This window comes from Branchiostoma belcheri, unplaced genomic scaffold, assembly GCF_001625305.1.
Source record: "Branchiostoma belcheri isolate BF01 breed outbred unplaced genomic scaffold, Haploidv18h27 scaffold78, whole genome shotgun sequence".
Taxonomy (NCBI): Eukaryota; Metazoa; Chordata; class Leptocardii; order Amphioxiformes; family Branchiostomatidae; genus Branchiostoma; species Branchiostoma belcheri.
In genome coordinates, this window is record NW_017804442.1 from 894574 (window position 1) to 913601 (window position 19028).

General features: G+C 40.9%; 1 protein-coding gene and 1 pseudogene across 1 annotated transcript in view; one reads left to right on the plus strand and one right to left on the minus strand.

The window, feature by feature from the left end:
* Positions 1-4188, minus strand: part of LOC109485754 (transmembrane protein 255B-like) — a 22343-nt gene extending 18155 nt beyond the window's left edge. Inside the window, exon 1 of the mRNA XM_019789432.1 lies at positions 3930-4188. The gene's annotated coding sequence lies outside the window, so the exon portion shown is untranslated. The remainder of the gene's footprint in view (positions 1-3929) is intronic.
* Positions 4189-7861: 3673 nt separating this feature from the next.
* LOC109485790 lies at positions 7862-18457 on the plus strand (annotated as a pseudogene).
* Positions 18458-19028: the final 571 nt, after the last annotated feature.

Here is a 19028-nt window from a genome sequence, read left to right on the forward strand (position 1 = left end):
GTGCTCTAAAAGGTTGCAATATGTTGGCTCCTGTTTGAGTGTTTCTGCTGATGTTTCCTGATTGATGGCCTAAAACACCATTACCAAAATGTAGTAATCACAATGACTTGTAAACTGGGGAAGGAAATACCACAAAGTCCTATGTTGGCATCATGTGTTGCATAATGTATCCAAATGCCTTCAGAAATGTGTACATGTACTTTGATTGATGAGAAATTCTTGAAGGCACACCCTGGAGATGTGAAATATAGCCTCTACCAGGCTTCAGGAGGCGGCTGGAAAGAGTAGAAATCAGCCAAATAGAGAGATAACATGCCAGGGGAGTTGGTCTGCTGGAGAGAACATTTTGCCGCACCCGAGTGTTCTCTCCAGCAGACCAACTCCCCTGGCATGTTATCTTTCTATTTGGCTGATTTCTACTCCCGAAGCCTGGTAGAGGCTAGTGAAATATACATGAGAAGAAGACTGTAATGTTTGTGGGAGAAGAAATTGGTACCCAAGTGCCAGGAGTTGAGTGTTGTGCCAGGGGTTTACACCTCAGTCAGTGTGTGAAGTGGTGCTATGAAGGACCAGCCTCTAGCAAAGAGTGCTTCAGAACAGTTTATATACATTCCATAATAGCTGTTTATGTGGGGCAGCTGCCAGCTAATATTTTCTAGGTCACACTCACAATTGTGGAGTTAACATGTTCTCTATAAAGCAGGGTTCTCACCAGGATTTTTTCACAGCGTAGGGGTCAGGTATAGAAGGGCAACTTTCTGTGGCGCGAGTCACGCACCGAGTCCCAAAAACATGGGCCTGATATTCTCCCCAAAAAATTTTGTAACTCATATTAACCACTTAAGACACTATTTATTGTTTATTGGGGGACAGATTTTGTTTTCCCTCTGTTATAGCTTCATTCTTAAGTTATATTTTCATTTTTTTTTTAAGATTAATGAAGCTTCTGCGCCCAAAAACCACCCCTACACTGGTTGAAACACAGTGTGGGGGGCTAAATCAAAGCGTAGGGGGTCAAAATCACAGCGTAGGGGCCCCTACGCTCAAACAGCCTGGTGAGAACTATGAAAGCAAAGATTGTTGTGGATTGGTCATCTAACAGTTTAGAGAGAAAAGAATAACTTATCAAAACAATCAACAGCTGCTGCTAGATGTAAAATTTTTAACTAAAAACACATTCACTGAGATTCAGTACAAAACTTTGAGAGAAATCAGTGACATGGAATTGTATTTTGAGAAAAAGTTCTGTACATTATATAGTCTATATACCTTGATACCGTCTTCGGTATAAATAAACATGATATATATGCATAAAAGTTTTTTGTGTGGAAACAGGATTCTCCAATTTCTAATTGGGTAAGTCCTATTTCCTTCCATGCTGGACATAGTTCTCACCAGGCTGAGCGTAGGGGCCCCCTAAGCTGTGATTTTGACCCCCTACGCTGTAATTTAGCCCCCTACACTGTGTTTCAACCAGCGTAGGGGTGGTTTTGGGGGGCAGAAGCTTCATTAATCTTTAAAAAAATTAAAATATAACTTAAGAATGAAGCTATAACAGGGAAAACAAAATCTGTCCCCCAATAAACAATAAATAGTGTCTTAAGTGGTTAATATGAGTTTAAAAATTTTGGGAGGAGAATATCAGGCCCATGTTTTGGGGACTCGGTGCGTGACTCGCGCCGCAGAAAGTTGCCCTTCTATACCTGACCCCTACGCTGTGAAAAAATTCTGGTGAGAACCCTGCTGGATATATTTCCATAGTGTATAATCTACTTTAGACAAGAAAGCTAAAAATTGGGGGTGTACCACTACACGTTACTACAGTAAACTACACTATACAACAAACAAATGCACTTAGACTGCTTGGAATGTAACAATACCTCTTTCGGAGTCTTTCATATATCTTTCATTTGCTCAAAGCAAATTGCAGGTATGAATCATACTGAATGTCAGAAAATTTCTGTTCAAACAGTAGAAAATAGTTAATACTGACATCATTTTGGTATAACAAGGTACATAACACAACAACAATTCAATAAAACTATTAAAGAAATTAACTTTTCAAAGACCTACTAGTACTAGTACAAGTAACTGAGATAATTACTAAAAGACCACCAACACTGCTACTGACACATTTGGAGCCCTATTTTGAACACCTCATTATAATTTCTCTAAATAACAATAACAGCCCAAGAGTCAGCAGATGGCCCATAACTCCAATTGCCTCATCAAGTTCTATTATCTGTGAAAATCCCAGCGTGAATGGTTAATTTGCATAATCCAGTGATCCCCTTGTTGTGGATTACAGATTAACCATGGACAACAACAGACCACAACCAAGAAACTGTCACAAATTGTCATCAAACAATTCCCAGGGGATAAAACCATGAAAAGACTTGTGTGGGAGGTTAAAAATCAAACTTGTATTGTAGTTGTATAAAACCTCCTTGATCCAACCTGCATATGTATGTAAGTATATGCACTCTCGCGGTTCGAATTTAGTTATATTTGGCGTAAAACTATGATAGGTTGATGGAATCACACAGACCACAACACGAGAAAACTGTCACAAATTGTCATCAAACAACTCCTGTGGGACAAAACCACAAAAAGACTTGCGGGAGAAACTACCGAACCTGTATACATGTATGTATGTATACCTATGCGGTCCTGATCAAATGATATTTTGGGTAAAACATAGGTTAAGTTGATGTTTTGGGTTGAAACCACACAGACCACAACTGGAGAAACTGTCACAAATCGTCTACTAAAATTCCTGAGGGAGCAAACCACAAAAAGACTTGCATGGGAAACTAGCAAACTTAAATATGCATGTATATACCGCACTCCCACGGTCCAAATCAAGTTATATTTTGGGTAAAACTCAGATTGAGTTGACGTTTTGAGGTCGAAATCACCCTGTGTAGATCCGGCTCGGGGGTTTAGAAGCCGTGCAGGGCATGTTAGCCTCTGTAGCAGGCTTATAGAACTGGGGGTTTGGTGGTCTTCGGCTGTTTTCTGATTAGCCCAGTTCTGAAAAACGGGGGTAATTCAACCAGGCCGCCTATGTTGTCTATATGCAATCAGAAAATAGCACATAAAAGCTCCCAAAGACCCCCAAAACCCCGAGTTTTTGGCAAGCCATGGAGGCTACAGGCATGTTACTGTGGGCGGTTTGCGGAGGTATAGAGTATCCAGTAGACAAAGACCAGGCGGCGCTACTCTGTGTTCAACACGAGAAGGGTGAGCTAATTACTAAAACTTGACTCCATGTTTTGGATGTCAGAATTCACGGTAGCAACCGTGAAAAAACGCCTGGTAGCAGCTACAGGGTTTCAAGATTTGAATTTGGGGAGGAAAAACGCGGGATGTTTTTCACAAGTGTGGGCAAACGTGGACACAAAAAGGCGGCAGTAAAAAAACACACACCACTGTAAACACAGGTCACAAAGGGATCGACCCACTGAAACGATCTCTGGGCAAACAGATGCGTTCCTAGATCTAAACCAGCTGGGTTACACTCTTCAAACTGTTAGGGATAGCCATGGATATTCTAGAGAAACTATAACCATTGCATTTTGCAGAAAATAGTTGACAAACTGGGCGTAAAAACTAAGAAACGATCGATTAAACTCCCCAAAGTCTTGCTCCCGACAAAATTTATTTAGAAGAAAGAAAGAGGCTAAAACTTTGCCAATTTGGACGGGGTAAAATTATTCAAAACTACGTAAGCATTTCTGTGCTATGTTAAACGTTACAGGAAGTGTGCATATGTGCCGTTTGCAGGTTTAAATGTTCCGATTATCCAAGGTGTTGACACAAGTCATAAACCAGCCCAGATCCCTCAACGATTTTTCAAAAGAATCAAAGAAAGACCGACCCGAAAACTCGACTTGCAAGCGAGAGAGAGAACTCTACCCAAAACTTACCGATTTTTCCGTGTTTCCCAGGGAAAATACCGCTTGAAAATCCTACATGGGGTCTTCTAACATTGTTCTTCCCCGCTTTAGTGGTGAAAGAAGCCCCGGTATTGTCCCGAGCGGGAGTTCTTGTGTGCAGAACCGTGCCGTGGACAGAAGTCAGGCCGTGAAGTCACCACGGCTAATTACAGGTTTGCGATAGCAAATTACAGGTTTGCGATAGCAAAACCTGTTCTATTTTACCTGGATTTTATGGGCGCCGCCATTTTTATTCCCGTCATGCAATGGGGCAGGTCAAAGTTGAGTGAGGTGCATTGTGGGACCTGTCACAGGCCTACAGTGTAAGGACGACACCTAGCGGTATGTTTGGAAAGAGCAGTAACTGAAAGCCTACCTGGTTGTGTGTTCATTTTGGCAGAAGTGTATAGAGGCGATGGCTTTGACGTAATAAAGGCGAGTCTGATTGTGTTTAGCACTTGACGTAATTTTCTTAGCAAGACGGGAAGGAAACTTGGCGGACCTAATGCGGCGGAACTTTAAAGTTGTTTTTTTTATGATGAGATGGTGAGGCTTTGGTATTAGTAGGGTGGTCTTGAGGATCTTGTCGAGGCCGAGCCTAGGGACGACAGATTGTCCTCAAGTACAGGGGTTAGTAGGTGGGATAAGTGGCATGAAGTTTTGGTATGAGTACACTTCCTGATTTCAAGTTCATTATGGAAATTGTAAGTTTTTTTTCAAGCTTACCAGTCCATTATACAGTGACTGTATAGGCGTTTGTAAACGTTTTTACGACCTGCCTTTCAGGCTGCTTGAACTTAACAATGTCGTCGCTTGCGACTCTCCATCTGTCTGAAATCCCCTGTCCTCCACCCAACCAAGGAACATAATTGAAGTATCTGATCAAAACGTTAATTATAGCTCACTTTCAACCTATCCTGATCTAATCTAATTGTCATATCCCATAGCTCCATTAAATCCATTAAATGACTACCTTTTCCTTCTGTGTGAGGACTTCTGTGTGGGGTGGACATTTTTCCACGACATACTATACACTTGTGGGATGACCCGAGGCTCGGTGTGTCAACTCAACGGAACGCTAGCCTTGCCTACAGGTCAGCCAACTGCGCGACCCGATCTCCTACCTCTAATTTGCAGCCGTCAACTTCAATTGTAGGTTTTGCCCAGAGGGGCACGTCTGAGTCTACACATTAAGTTCTAGCTGTATAACCTCTACCAGACTTCAGGAGACAGCTCAGGAAAGGGGGCCTGCAAGGGGGGTCCCGACAACGATCTATGCTGAATTCGGAAACTTCTCGATTTTTAATACGCTTTACGATAAATTCCAAGTGGCTATAACGCATTACGTAGAATTAAAACGGCGAATATGCTCTACAGAAAAGGGCTTGCGGGCCCCCAGGAAAGAGTAGAAATTGACCAGATAAAAAGAAAACATGCCAGTGCAGGGGATCCGGAGTTGGTCCGCTAGAGGGTAAAGCGAGGCGAACCATATATTCTCTGTTTGTGAACAGCATAACTCAAGAAGCTTAATATGCATTGCCATGAAACTTGGTAGGTGGGTAGGTCTTCATAAGAGCTAGGAATGATTAGATTTTGGGCCCCCTGGCGGCTTTCCTAGGTACTGCAGCAGAACTTCTGGTTTTGATATATCGCGATCTGGACATGCTAATTTCGGTAGGTAGGTAGCTCTTGGGGTAGGGAACACGTGACATGAATTTCGGTAGTTCGGTAGGTACGTCGTTGGGTAGGCCCGCACTTGATTTGGGTAGGCCCGCACTTGATTTGGGTAGGCCCGCACTTGATTTGGGTAGGCCCGCACTTGATTTGGGTAGGCCCGCACTTGATTTGGGTAGGCCCGCACTTGATTTTGGGTAGGCCCGCACTTGATTTGGGTAGGCCCGCACTTGATTTGGGTAGGCCCGCACTTGATTTGGGTAGGCCCGCACTTGATTTGGGTAGGCCCGCACTTGATTTGGGTAGGCCCGCACTTGATTTGGGTAGGCCCGCACTTGATTTGGGTAGGCCCGCACTTGATTTGGGTAGGCCCGCTCCGTCTAGGTAGGTAGGTCGTTCGGTTGGTAGGTAGGTAGGTCGTTCGGTAGGTAGGTAGGTAGGTCGTTCGGTAGGTAGGTCGTTCGGTAGGTAGGTAGTGGTAGTGATTGGTTTTATTTCTCAAAGATTACAGTTTCGCAGTGCTTGGTGTAAACCCGCACTGAATTGCACTGCTAAAACAATTCGACAAATACATGGGTTACAAATTATTAAAGAAATACATAAATTATTAATAAAATACAATCTACAAATTAACAGATTAAAAGATAACCTCTGAGTAGACATTGTCAGAGGTTAAATACATATCGTGCATACAGATTTCAATAAGCCTATTATTAATACATTATTATTGATGACTTGTCATAAATGTGTATATTCAAACATATTAGTTCGGCATTGCATAGTGCTGGTTGAACTATTTTGGGGGACTAGAAATTTAATATTAGCAATCATTGAAACATTCCAGTCAGGGCCGTTGTAAAAAAACATATTATGAGAAAATAATCTCCAATTATTGATGAATTCTCGTATCATGCAATGGTTGAGACCATACGTCAAAATCTAATACGTTCAAGGTGATAATTCAGGTCAGGTAAAGATCTTTACATAAGAATTAAAATCTAATGAATTTCTTCTCCCAAACTTAACATATGTGCATTACAACATATTTGAATCGAAACTGCAAATACTGGTTGCATTATTGTTGAAGAGTGTTACAAGATAGGGTATGGGACTATTCCTGTAACGATTAGTTCGTGTTTTAATAGTGTCCAATAGGCTGCTGTTTCTTGTTCTTCTACCACTGACGTCTCCCCGGAAGGGGGGTAGCCAATTCCGGTAGGACTCAGACTGTAGTAGTCTTCTTGCGAATGTCTGACAAAGGTGTTCACGTCTTTGCTGTAGTGTCATGAGGCATAGCGTGTTGCAAGCGTCAGTATAGGTTGTGTAGTCAGGCCCAAGGATGATTCGAAAAGCCCTTCGCTGTATTCTTTCCAGTTGACGTCTTTGGGACTGTGTAATGGCTGGTTGCCAAACTGGGACAGCGTACTCACAAGTGGGTCGGACAAAACTTGTTACTGTAATATATGGTGACAAGATCTTCTCTAGTAACTCCGAAAGATTTGAGTCTTCTCAAGAAGAAAAGCCTCTGGCTTCCTTTCTTAATTGGCCATGTGGTCCACCTGGGTGTTTCATTTTAGGTCAGCTTGTATATGGAGCCCCAGGAGTTTAGCTACTTGAACTTGTACTAGGGGGTAGTTGTCAATTTTTAGTGAGGGTAGTGGTGGCACAGTTTTTGAGAAGTGCAGAAACATCACCTTGCATTTGCGAGGGTAGGTAGGTAGGTAGTTCGGTAGGTAGGTAGGTAGTTCGGTAGGTAGGTAGGTAGTTCGGTAGGTAGGTGGGCAAGGCGTGGGGAGGGCGCTGTTGACGCCTGCATGACCCTCAAAAGGTTAAAGGTCATGGGGCATAGAGAAGTCATAAAGAAGTGAAATTTTGTTTTGGGTGTAACTATTGTTCTTTTGTTAGTATATTGATGACGAAATTGTTTACAAGGTAAGTGGGGATTAGAAAAGGATGAGAAGGAACCCTGTAAAAGGTAAAGCACACACAAAAAACATATTGTAAGTTACACTACAATGACTATGTACAACGCAAACCTGTCTATATTAGCAACCGCTAATATTACTATCTAGTTTAGCATCTATGGCATGTCAAAGGTTAACGGGCGATAAGAAATTCGAACCGCGGGGGTGTCCAATAGTTTTATTTATATGTTTTAAAACCAATAATAATCAACAAAAATGTTAAACCACTAGCTTAAAAAGTAACAAAATTGTTTTTAATAAGAGTAAAGGTGTTTAAACTAATGAGTTATAGTGTTAAAGGTGGTTTCATAAAAGTACTGAAATTTTGACCCCCATTAATCTCTGCCTAGACATCAACATCTCGCGAGACTGTAACTTCGCGTGAACAGACGTGATTTCGCGGGTAGCAACAAAGTTTTTGCAAGTTTTTAGTCGAGTTTAGTCTCATTTTCTTCGCGAGCCGAACGAACAAAACAAAATCAAGATGTTGCAACAATAGCGTAGAGTAACAAGGTTGGTATGTGGTGTATTTGAGCTGGATTTTGTAGCAAAAATAAGACTTTTTGGTGTTGCAAACTTTGCGGACGCCGCTCTGAAGTTGTGGCAGTTCCATGGCAACATTTCTGCAACACTGGTGAGGGGGGAGGGGGGCGGTTCTGGGGCAAACTTCAACTCTCAAGGGTTTCTTTTCTTTCTAACTCGAGTGTTCTTAGTGTGAATGATTTCCTTTTCAGGCATTGTAATGTTGTAATACGATTATTCTGTGACTTTTTTGTTTCGCACTCTCGAGTTTTCACAGTTGATACAACAGAAACCAAACTCAAGTTGAGACAGGCCGTCTATTTTTTTTCCCACTCTTGACAGGCTGCCTGTAAAATGCAACAGTGATTTTGTTTGCTATTGGCAGGCTGTCCATGTGATTGACACCTAACCCTAACCTGTGTACATGTATGCACTAGGGCAGCTAGTCAAATTATTATAGCCATTTATTCATGTATTAATCAATGTCTCAGAAATGGACAACCATGTCTTTTACACCCACAGAATGTCTATGTTCCTTAGTGCCTTTACCTTCATTTCCCTGTTTTATTAATACCAGCCCTTGTTTTCAATTTGTAACTACCACATGTATATATTATAGTTATAATAATCCAATTGCTATTGGGCTAAGCAGTGTGAAAGAAGAGACGTTCCATGTAAAGTCATGCCCTGACATTGAGTAGGCTGACTTGGTAGCTACCTTATACCTACTTTTATGATGTTTTTCTTGATCAAATAAATAAAAAGAAACACTTCTTTCCTCCCATTGTAGCAGAGAGTCCAGGAACAGGTGATGTTCTGCCATCATGCCTGGGAAGAAGAAAGGGAAAGGAAAAAAGGGAAAAGGGAAGAAAGGAAAGAAGGGGAAGAAAAAGGACAAGAACTCGGCTTTGAGAGGAGAACCAGGGGTAAGTTCATGCAGATACAATGTATCTTAATTACATATTATGTAATATATGTACAGAATATAATATTATGTATTCTCTCTCTCTCTCTCTCTCTTTCTCTCTCTCTCATATATTTATTACATAACATTATATAATATGTACAAAATAAATTAAGCAAGTGAATAAATTATCTGAAGATTCAGATGTTTTCAGACAGCCTCCACTGTCTTCCAATTAAAGTTATATCAGTGACTGAGAATGCTATTACATGTACTAAATTATAAAAAATATATATATATTAAAAGATATCCAAAATGTCTTACTCTTCAGGAAATGTATCCAGTTGCCTGATTCATTTTGTGTTATGTTAAAATTATGTTATGTTATGTTTGCTTATCATATATCTTGAGTTTTAATTATTTTCTTCATGATATTGCCATGTTTATTATGTCAACTTACCCTAAGCCACTCCGATCAAAATTCTCCTAAACCTCAAACCAACATCTGGCCTTGCGTTGGTCTCATTTATAAGACGCAAAACCTCCTTGACTTCATTCTTAAAAGTGAAGTGTTATACTGTAACCAGTTAAGGAGCGGCCGGACTGAGCCGGCTGGCCACACACAAAAGTGTGTTACTGTAGTCACACTTAATGAGCTGTTGCCATGGCAACGAGCCACTTGAGTACCCCGGGCAGGAGTGACCCTGTTGTCAGGTGTACCCGGGACAGAGAGGGTGGTGGCTGGTGTAACAGTGGTTGTATTGTTGTTGTTGGAATCGGCTGGTTGTTGGGAAGTTCGTTGACTGCCATGTTCAGACTGCCGTGGGTTAGTGGATGTTACACCTGTCGTTATACATGTACCTTTCCTACTCAATGTGTCGCAGTCAGGTAGTGATAGTCCCCTCCCCCAAGAGTAGGGTCTGAGACTGTTAGCCAGTGGATGTCAGCTAGGAACTTAATAAACAGTTTTAGCTAGGAGTACAGTTTTAAGTTCAATTGTGGTGATTGGAATAGGTTATGAAAAGGCACATTTTTTTTCTCTTTTTGAAAATCAAGTGAAGTTTTGGTTTTGTGTTTTACATTTTTTTGACTAACATAATGATATTTTTTGGTCTAAACCACTCTCCCACTGGACTTGTATAACTAAACTTGTTTTCCAGATATTATTAATTATTCACGTTTCTTTTGTGCTCTTTTTCTCCCCCCAGGCTGCAGTAAAGTCCGTCCTGCGAGTTTACGATGAGAACTGCGCCCGGACTGCCTCCCTGCCGTGTGTCGGGCTCAGGAAAAAACTCAAGGCCAGTTACGAGGACAATGTCTTACTGGAGAAGGTGGGTCGTGTTACAGTCAGTCAGTCAGTCAGTCAGTCAGTCAGTCAGTCAGTCAGTCAGTCAGTCAGTCAGTCAGTCAGTCAGTCAGTCAGTCAGTCAGTCAGTCAGTCAGTCAGTCAATCAATCAATTAGATAATTCATCTATCAAGTTCAGCTTTCAGAAATAGATAATCTATCAAGATCAGCAATTATAACAATGTCTTACTGGAGAAGGAAAGTCATGTAACAAAAAAATCAATCAACTCAATTTATGAATTGACCAATGTCCAATTTATTGTAATAAATCAGTCAATACTTATCAGTGCAACAGAATAGGAGGTGGGATAAACGATGATGTACTTGTCTCAGTTACACTGTAGTTCACTTTTCCGATGATAGATGGCACTCTTACATTAGTCAAACTTAAACCACATCTCCGCACCTCCCATGGATTCTGCAGTGCTCTTATAAGAGAATAGGTGGTGCTTTTGTATTAGTTTACAATGGACTTCCAACTTCCCTCTACAGTTTGAGGACCCACCCAAATCTTTCCTCTTCTAGACCAATCTGAATCTGCAGTTCTCTTAATAGACAATAGGTGGCGCTTTTGAGTAAACCTTGAACTTGCCTCGACAGTTCCTATTGGAGGGATATGAGGACCCACCCCCAGACCAGCCAATCATGATGGTGGAGCCACTCTTGGACGCGCTCAGGTCGGAGCGTTACGTGTTCATCAAGGAACTATCGGTGTGGGACGTGCCACTGAAACATGAGAACGTTGCGTCCGTGGTCAGTACCTAACCTTGACCTTATCCGACCTGTATCTGTTATGGTCAAGTGTAAGGCCTTGTGAAAGGTTAAGTTGATGAAAATTTATTCTATTTTTTTCTAGGAATTATTTATGATTTATGACACGCAAGTGTGTTGTATCTAGTTAAAAACTGTTGATAAAGATGTGCATATGCCAATGTTTCTATCAAAAAAAGCAAAAAGCTCAAACTTTTGCTTTCTTGCACAAATTTTCACAGAATACCTTCCATAACATACATGACTCTATTAATCCCCTGGTGTCATATTTTCAGTTTCAGAACCTTTTGGCACTGATTTTTGGTTACAGCATTAAGCAGCAGGGAGAAGCTTAAAGGTATGATAAAAAAAGTAATGACCTTGACATGACCTTGATTGTAATGTATCCCATCAGGCCTTGCTGCTGGAGAAGCTGGTGTACCCTGTACGTCAGCTGGAACTGTTGGATTGTGGGATTGAGAGTTACCCCGTGACCCGGCTTGCCAGGTCATTCCCAGGTCATCCCGCCCTGTCTACCATCATACTCGACTACAACGAGTGAGTAAAACAAGCATATAAAGATATTGTGCAAACTGTATTTTATCTTATCATTAATTTATAGCTTAACTATATCATGCTTCTAGCAGCCCTTCCACTGGTCAGGCCCTTAGAAGCTTGATGATCAACACCTTTAAGTCAGGAGAGTTGGAAACATTTTAATCCTATTGATATGCACATGTGCTCACATGGACCAATAAGTCAGATTGAGAAGCACTACTGTAACAGTAGGGGGCTAGCCCACTGATGTTGTGTGTTTGATCTTCCCATACTCTTTCTCATAGATGCTGAGTGCTAAGCCAAGAAAGCAGAATGTACCAGTTTAAAAATCTTGTATGACCCAACCGGGGTTTGAACTCACGACCTCCCGGTTACAAAGTGAGCACACTCTACTGATTGAGCTATAATTGTACAAGTCAGTCTTTCCCTTTAATTCACCCTCCTACCCTTGCAGGATAGGAGATGCGGGTTGCCGAGGTCTGTGTGCTGGTCTGTCTAAGAACGTTCTGATCCAGACAGTCAGTCTGAACTTCTGTGGACTGGAGGTGGAGAGTGGGAGGATTCTCGCAGAGATGGTCACAAGCTCAGCTGTCTGGTGCGTTTGCTTGTTTGTTTGTTTGTTTGTTTGTAGCTGACTCCTGCCCACCCCAGTGTCAGGGACCCTGCAGCAGTGTAACGAAAGACTGGATACTTACACTTCTACCAGTTACTAGTATTTTCACCAAGAAGGTTATATTCCTACCAGCATTTTTTTGTTGGTTACTAGTTGGTTTGCTGTTATTTGCTTAGATGAATGCAATGTACTATCAAGATCAGTCAGATTCGATTATCAACTTATTACCAGAGTAGATTTTCTTTCTCCAAAACAAGCTTTCGACCAGTTCTCTGGTCTTCCTCAAGTTGAAATGCCCCATCACATGGAAGTTTCACATCAGCAGTAGGCTTCTATCTGGTCATTGCAAGTTGAGAAAGACAAGTCCTGAGAACTGGTCAAAAGCTAGAGAATGTTGGAATGTTAGTCATATCTTTCAGTCTTGTGTTTTTCTCCTCATCTTGAGTTAAAACTACTGGAAAACAGATGTTGATTATCAGTTTTTCCTTTTCTCAGTAACCTGTTTCTTGACGGGAACGACCTTGAGTGTGAGGGCGCGATGGAGCTAATTAAAATGGTGGCCGGCACGGCGGAACGCGAAGCTTTCGAGCGCGCAGAGGAAGTCAGGATGAAGGCTGAACTGGAGGCTGAGAAGGAACTTGAAGGTACGACACAAGCTTGCTGCTTCAGAACGTACTGCGCCTGCGCAAACCCCCAATTTTTCACGGTTTTCGTTGGATATTTTGTCAATGTTGCATCAGAATTTTGCCTGTTGTAGAGGATATCTTTTCCGACATAACATTTGGAAACTACAGATGGAGTGTCAACCTTATATGCGCGAATACAACCTTATTGCTATGCACAATACATCACGGGTTTCCAGCATTGAAGAACTGCAAAGAGTAACGTTAGTTTTCCATAATTCTGATCCTTAATTCTAAAGGATTACAATGCTAAAGACTTTTGTTGTTTCCAGCCTCTAAGAACGGCCGCGTGCGGACAGCGATGTCGGCTGGCAGCTCCAAAAGTGGGGGGGAGGAGGAGGGGGGAGGACAAGGGGGAGGGGGGCGGCAAGGCCAAGAAGGGCAAGAAAGGCAAGAAGAAGAAGAAAGGTAAGGCTTTGATTTTTATTATTGAAATTGTAACAGTGCAATACTCATAGGACAAAGGCAGCTGTTGCCTGTGTTGTGTCCCACACATAGACACATACAGGGCAGACAATACTCATTTTCACTTGAGTTAAGTGAGGAAAGTCATGTAAAGTGCCTTTCCCAAGGGCACAAGATCGGTGGCATGTCAGGACTCAAACCTACGATTTATTCAGCCTGCAAAAGGTGTCTGGTGGAGACTATGCAAAACCACCACTCCAACTTCTCTATCATTATTCCACACGTATACCACCAGTAAGTAATCACCGTATCACAAAGCTGGGTATTTGGTGAGTCAAAATTGAGTTTCCAATCCTGTGGCTTACAATGTGTGTGGTACAACACACTGACGCACATGTAACATGTTACATGTGCCTTTCCTCAAAAGAGAGCTTGAAATCTATTTTTCTGTTAATAATATCTTGCAAAAGCTTACAGAAAGTTCGTGTACATTTTCTATCACCAGGTAAGTTATTAAATAAAAATTGAATACCTTTTAAAAAAAACTTTTAAGAATCTTTGCAGCACATCACAGGTTGGTATATCCAGCCTTAAGCTAGCTAAATGTACTACATTCATTGCAGCACGTAACCCAGCCTGACGTCAGAAACACCTACGCGACTCGTGTCGTCTAGCTCTGCCCACTTTGCATTTAGAAGCCGTGTCCTGAATTTTAACTTACGGCATATACATGACATTGTATTATGTGTATAGGTAGCCTGATGAGTGTCACAGTACCCATAGTCATATTTTTAACTGTTGTTGTTATGTGTATTTCTATGTTTTCTTTTATTTTTATAGGCCGTGGATGCCTGAAATAAAAGAATGAAGGAAGAAAACAAGAAATGCTTCTTAATGTCAAAAGCTGTCTTTAGGCTTCCTTAAAAATGTACATCGATTCATGAATTATGTAACGAGGACGTAATTCGGGCAATTTTTGCCCGCGAGCTCCTTTGGACTTTCAATAAACTTGTAACTTGTAAAATAAAATTGAAAAAAAGAGCGATTCCTTCCTTCTCTCAACAGGAAAGAAGAAGAAGAAGGAGGTAGTGACAATGTAATATGTACAAAATCAATTACAAATTCACAATAACGAATAAAACAAGAAGTTGACAGCAACTCGAAATATCTCATTGTGGTGCAAAAATTTTGCATTAAGGCTTCCTCCGCTTTTCGCTTTCTTGATGTCAAAAGCTATCTAAGGGCTTCCTTAAAGCGATTCCTTCCTTCTCCTTCCAGGTAAGAAGAAGAAGAAGGAGGCTGAGCCGCCCAAAGTCGGCCCGTGGCTGAAGAAGCTCCACCTGGCTGAGAACGGACTCGATGCATTCGGCAAGGCGGGAAACTATGCTCCTGTCATCTGTATGAGACTCTTCAGGAAGTAAGTTTGTTTGTTTGTTTTGCATAACTGGTAAACCGCCTTTTAGGCCGTAAAGTTTTGTGTTCTGTATTGTACATGTAAGTACAAGCTGCATAAGACCAGACTGCAACGTTTGAACTACTCACACCGGGAAAGACCCGTACTGTATTTGATAAGAGCAGTGGGTTCTTAAAAGTGCTTGGGGTGTGGCAGCTAGTCCTTCAAGAGTCGTAAAATCTTCAAAATCTTCTTGGAATCTTCAAAACTTAAAGAACGGGCTGGATGCATTCAGCAAGGCGGGAAACTACGCTCCTGTTATCTGTATGAGGCTATTCAGGAAGTAAGTTCACCTTAAGGAGTGCTCAGTCTTAGAATTTGGAATCTCAAAACTTAAGTTGCTGGCCAAACTCCTTGTTGGACTATAGAACTGATCAGATACTGGACGGTAATCTTGTAATGATTCTGCACAGAAACCGCTTTTTTTGTGTCACATCAACTAGTAGATACGGCAACAATGTTTAATGTTACATATTGTTATAATAATTATGTTGGTTTTATACCACTATACTGGTACTACTACAACTTAAGGCAGATTTGAAAACTGTACTTAGTAGTCACCTCTGCATAAGGACCACCTGTTTGCTGGTTTTCAAACCTGATTTAGCTGCCGAGTCTTTTTCGTCCTCTTGGCAAATGTGAAAGAGACTCGGTAGCTAAAATAAGTTTGGTAAAGCAGGCCAGACCACCTTGCTATTGTGGCTACCTGTTACTACCGTCCTTTAGAAATATTTTCCTTACTGACTTAAACATTGGAAATCCTACAGCTACACTAGCTGCCTGTCTGATGTGACCATTCAAGTCCCTGGAGCCACTGATTTATTGATTGATTGATTGTTATTTATCAGGTTAATCACAAATTCCAACTGCCTGGAGGAACTTGACCTTGGAGACAACCACATCGGTGACCTTGGGGGTCGAGAACTTCTACAGGCTCTTCTGGACAGAAAGGAAGGTCAGAAGATGTTTGTTTGTTTCCTTTTTACTCCACTAAGCTTGTGAGGTACATGTATTTGTTTTTGGCTTGAATGTCAATTACATGTATAACAAGTTATAACCAACTAGAGAAGTAACATTTGCAAAGCAAATGCATAATGTTTACCTATGGACATTGTCTGCTCTGTTTATTCTTACTCAAACACATTCACATACATGTACTTCTAGTACATGGTGACAGGAGCAGAGCAGACCATGAAATTGCAACAATATGTAACGCAACACCAGTCACCATGGTGACAGACGTCAACAAATCATGTCATTTGTCAGGTTAGAGGTCGCTGTTTGGAGTAGAAGAAGAGGAAGAAACTGAGCAAAAACAACATGTTTTCCTTCGGTTAACATAATTAAAAAGTCTGCAACCCCTATGTATGGTGTACCTAACTCAAAACCTTCTTCATGAAGGTAATAAACATCCATTTAAGTGTAGTCTCAATCATTGCAATGCTAAATCAATGATTGAATGTTTATTATTGGGTAGCTAAATATCTCTATACGACAAAATTATATGATTATGATTATTATATTCCACAACAAAGCAATTCACCATAAGCATGCATCCATTTTAGTGCAGTTTTATTTGCCACATTATGTATTTCAATGTCAGCAACAAAATTATATTTGTACAGAAAATGATAAGCCAATTCATCTCAGACAAGTATCTATTTGACAGTAGCTTCATTTAACACAAGGTTAGAATAATGATGTTAGTTTGCTTTTATCATCATATAATTATCAAAGCAAAATCAGGTTACACCAAATCACATGGGGCTCCCTTCCAGGGCTACGGAATTCATACCGATCACTTTGGATTTTCCAAACTCACCTGACCCGAATACTGTAGCAGAGACATTGATCGATTTTAAAATGAGGGAGTGTTCAGTACCAGTATCATTTGTGATTCGTAAATCCTAGGCTAGGCTAGGCCCCACCGTCGGCGATCATTTGGTATCGATTTTTCACATCTCACATGACCGAGGATTCACGTCGAAATGTCGCGTGACGTAAAACGGTGAAGTGTGCCACTTTGCCGTTGCGTGATTGGCGATTGCCAAGTTCCCAGGGGGGCCGTGCGTGTGGCAGGTATCATGCAGCGATCATGCGCTGGGTGCATGATCATCACATGATCGGCACATGCTGATGTTGCGAGCACGTGGGCTGGCTAGTGAATCTGTTACATGTTATTTATGTGACATCCGTGCAGATTACTGCTGCGTGGTTTTTATTGCATTAAGGGATGACACTGTGCAGTACATGTAATCCCTGTTTCATTTCAGACATGCAATAACGTTACTGTACACATGTAGTCACAGGTAGGGCCAAAAAAATTGCCAATCTTATTTGTTGTCTCCCAGATTTTATTTGGAAAATACATGTATAAAGTAGTAGGGCAAAAAGTCATGGCAATCTATGGCAGATAGACAAGAAACCTCATCCTTGTACTAATATTCTACTGTATTACATGTAACTAAGAAACAGATAGATAACTAGAATTATCATTGCATTATTGCATGACACTGTGCAGTACATGTAATCCCCGTTTCATTTCTGACACGCAAAATGTTACTGTACAGATGTAGTCGCAGGTGGGGCCAAAAAAATTGCCAATCTTATTTGTTGTCTCCCAGATTTTATTTGGAAAATACATGTATAAAGCAGCAGAGAATAGTCAAAAAAATACATGGGAATCTATGGCAGAAAACCATCCTCATCCTTGTACTAATATTCTACTGTATTACATGTAACTAAGAAACAGATAAATAACTAGAATTATCATTGCATTTTTGCATGACACTGTGCAGTACATGTAATCCCTGTTTCATTTCTGACACGCAATAATGTTACTGTACAAATGTAATTGCAGTTAGGGCCATACCAGTTTATTTGTTGGTTTCCAGATTTTCTATAAAATATTAAGCACAGTAAAATGTTGAACACAATGGATACCCAGAGATCAAATTTTCAACGACCACTGTCGCCTTCAGGTGATTGGTCATTAATTATCCTGATGAAGGCAACAGTGGTCATTGAAAATTTGATCTCTGGGTATCCATTGTCAGAATGAAGATCAACATTTTACTATGATTACTAAGTTAGATCTACCAACAAAGATGAACTTTCATGAGAACTTAGCAGTAGGGCAAAAATAAATGAAAAATTCTTTGACTGACAACCAACATTTTCGTTGTACTAGCATTAGTACACATGTATTAACATACTGAGTGTTTGAAATTATAAATGGTTACTTACATAAATAGAATGATGTTCTGCCCCCCCCTTCCAGCCAAGCTGCCAACCTTGAGCCTAGGGGTGAGTCCCATGATGCACCAGGAAACCTTCGCCCTCCTGATGAAGCACAGCGGAAGTCTCAAGAAAAAAGGCAAGAAGAAGAAGGGCAAAGGCAAGGGCAAAAAGGTCAGAAGAAACAGCCTTAACGTCTTAACAAACTACTCTAAGACTTGTCTGAGGTATTGATTTTTTTTGAGACCAAATCAATGTATTTTATTAGTTTTCTGACTTTATCAGGACCAATGTATGATGTGGGCTTACAATGTACTTTAACAAGTTCTAATTTCTGTTGTTGTGTTTTTTTCCACAGAAAAAGAAGAAATGAAGAAAAAGGGCTGCAGAAAAGTTGGCCAGGTCCTGCCAAGGAGTTAGCTCCATGCCATCATGGAGCTACCAAACTCAGACAATTTAGATATCAATGGTTAAAATTATTGGACGTTCATCTTTGATCAGATTCTAGTGTATCATATAGTCTACTTGAACGCCATGGCTCTTGTCTTCCAAAGCAATAGTTATGGACGAAATTTAGAGATTTAGATGAAAAGCAATCATTCAAACATGCTCCCTGAAATATTTTGATAATCATTTGTAGAGTATGATTAGAAGTGACCTGAAATAACCTTCACTGGTTCTGGAAACAGGTGGTGGGTTGGTCAACAAAATGACCTTTGGTGACTTTTGATTCAAAGGTCATTCTGGGAAAAACAAATTGACCTTTGGTGATTTTTGGTTTGGAGGTCATTTGCTGTTTTGTTCACCCAACAAATATGGTTGAAGTGTAGCCTCTGTAGCAGGCTTATAGAACTGGGGGTTTGGTGGTCTTCGGCTGTTTTCTGATTAGCCCAGGTCTAAAAAGGGGTATTTCAACCAGGCCGGCTATGTTGTCTATATGCAATCAGAAAATAGCACATAAAAGCTCCCAAAGACCCTGAA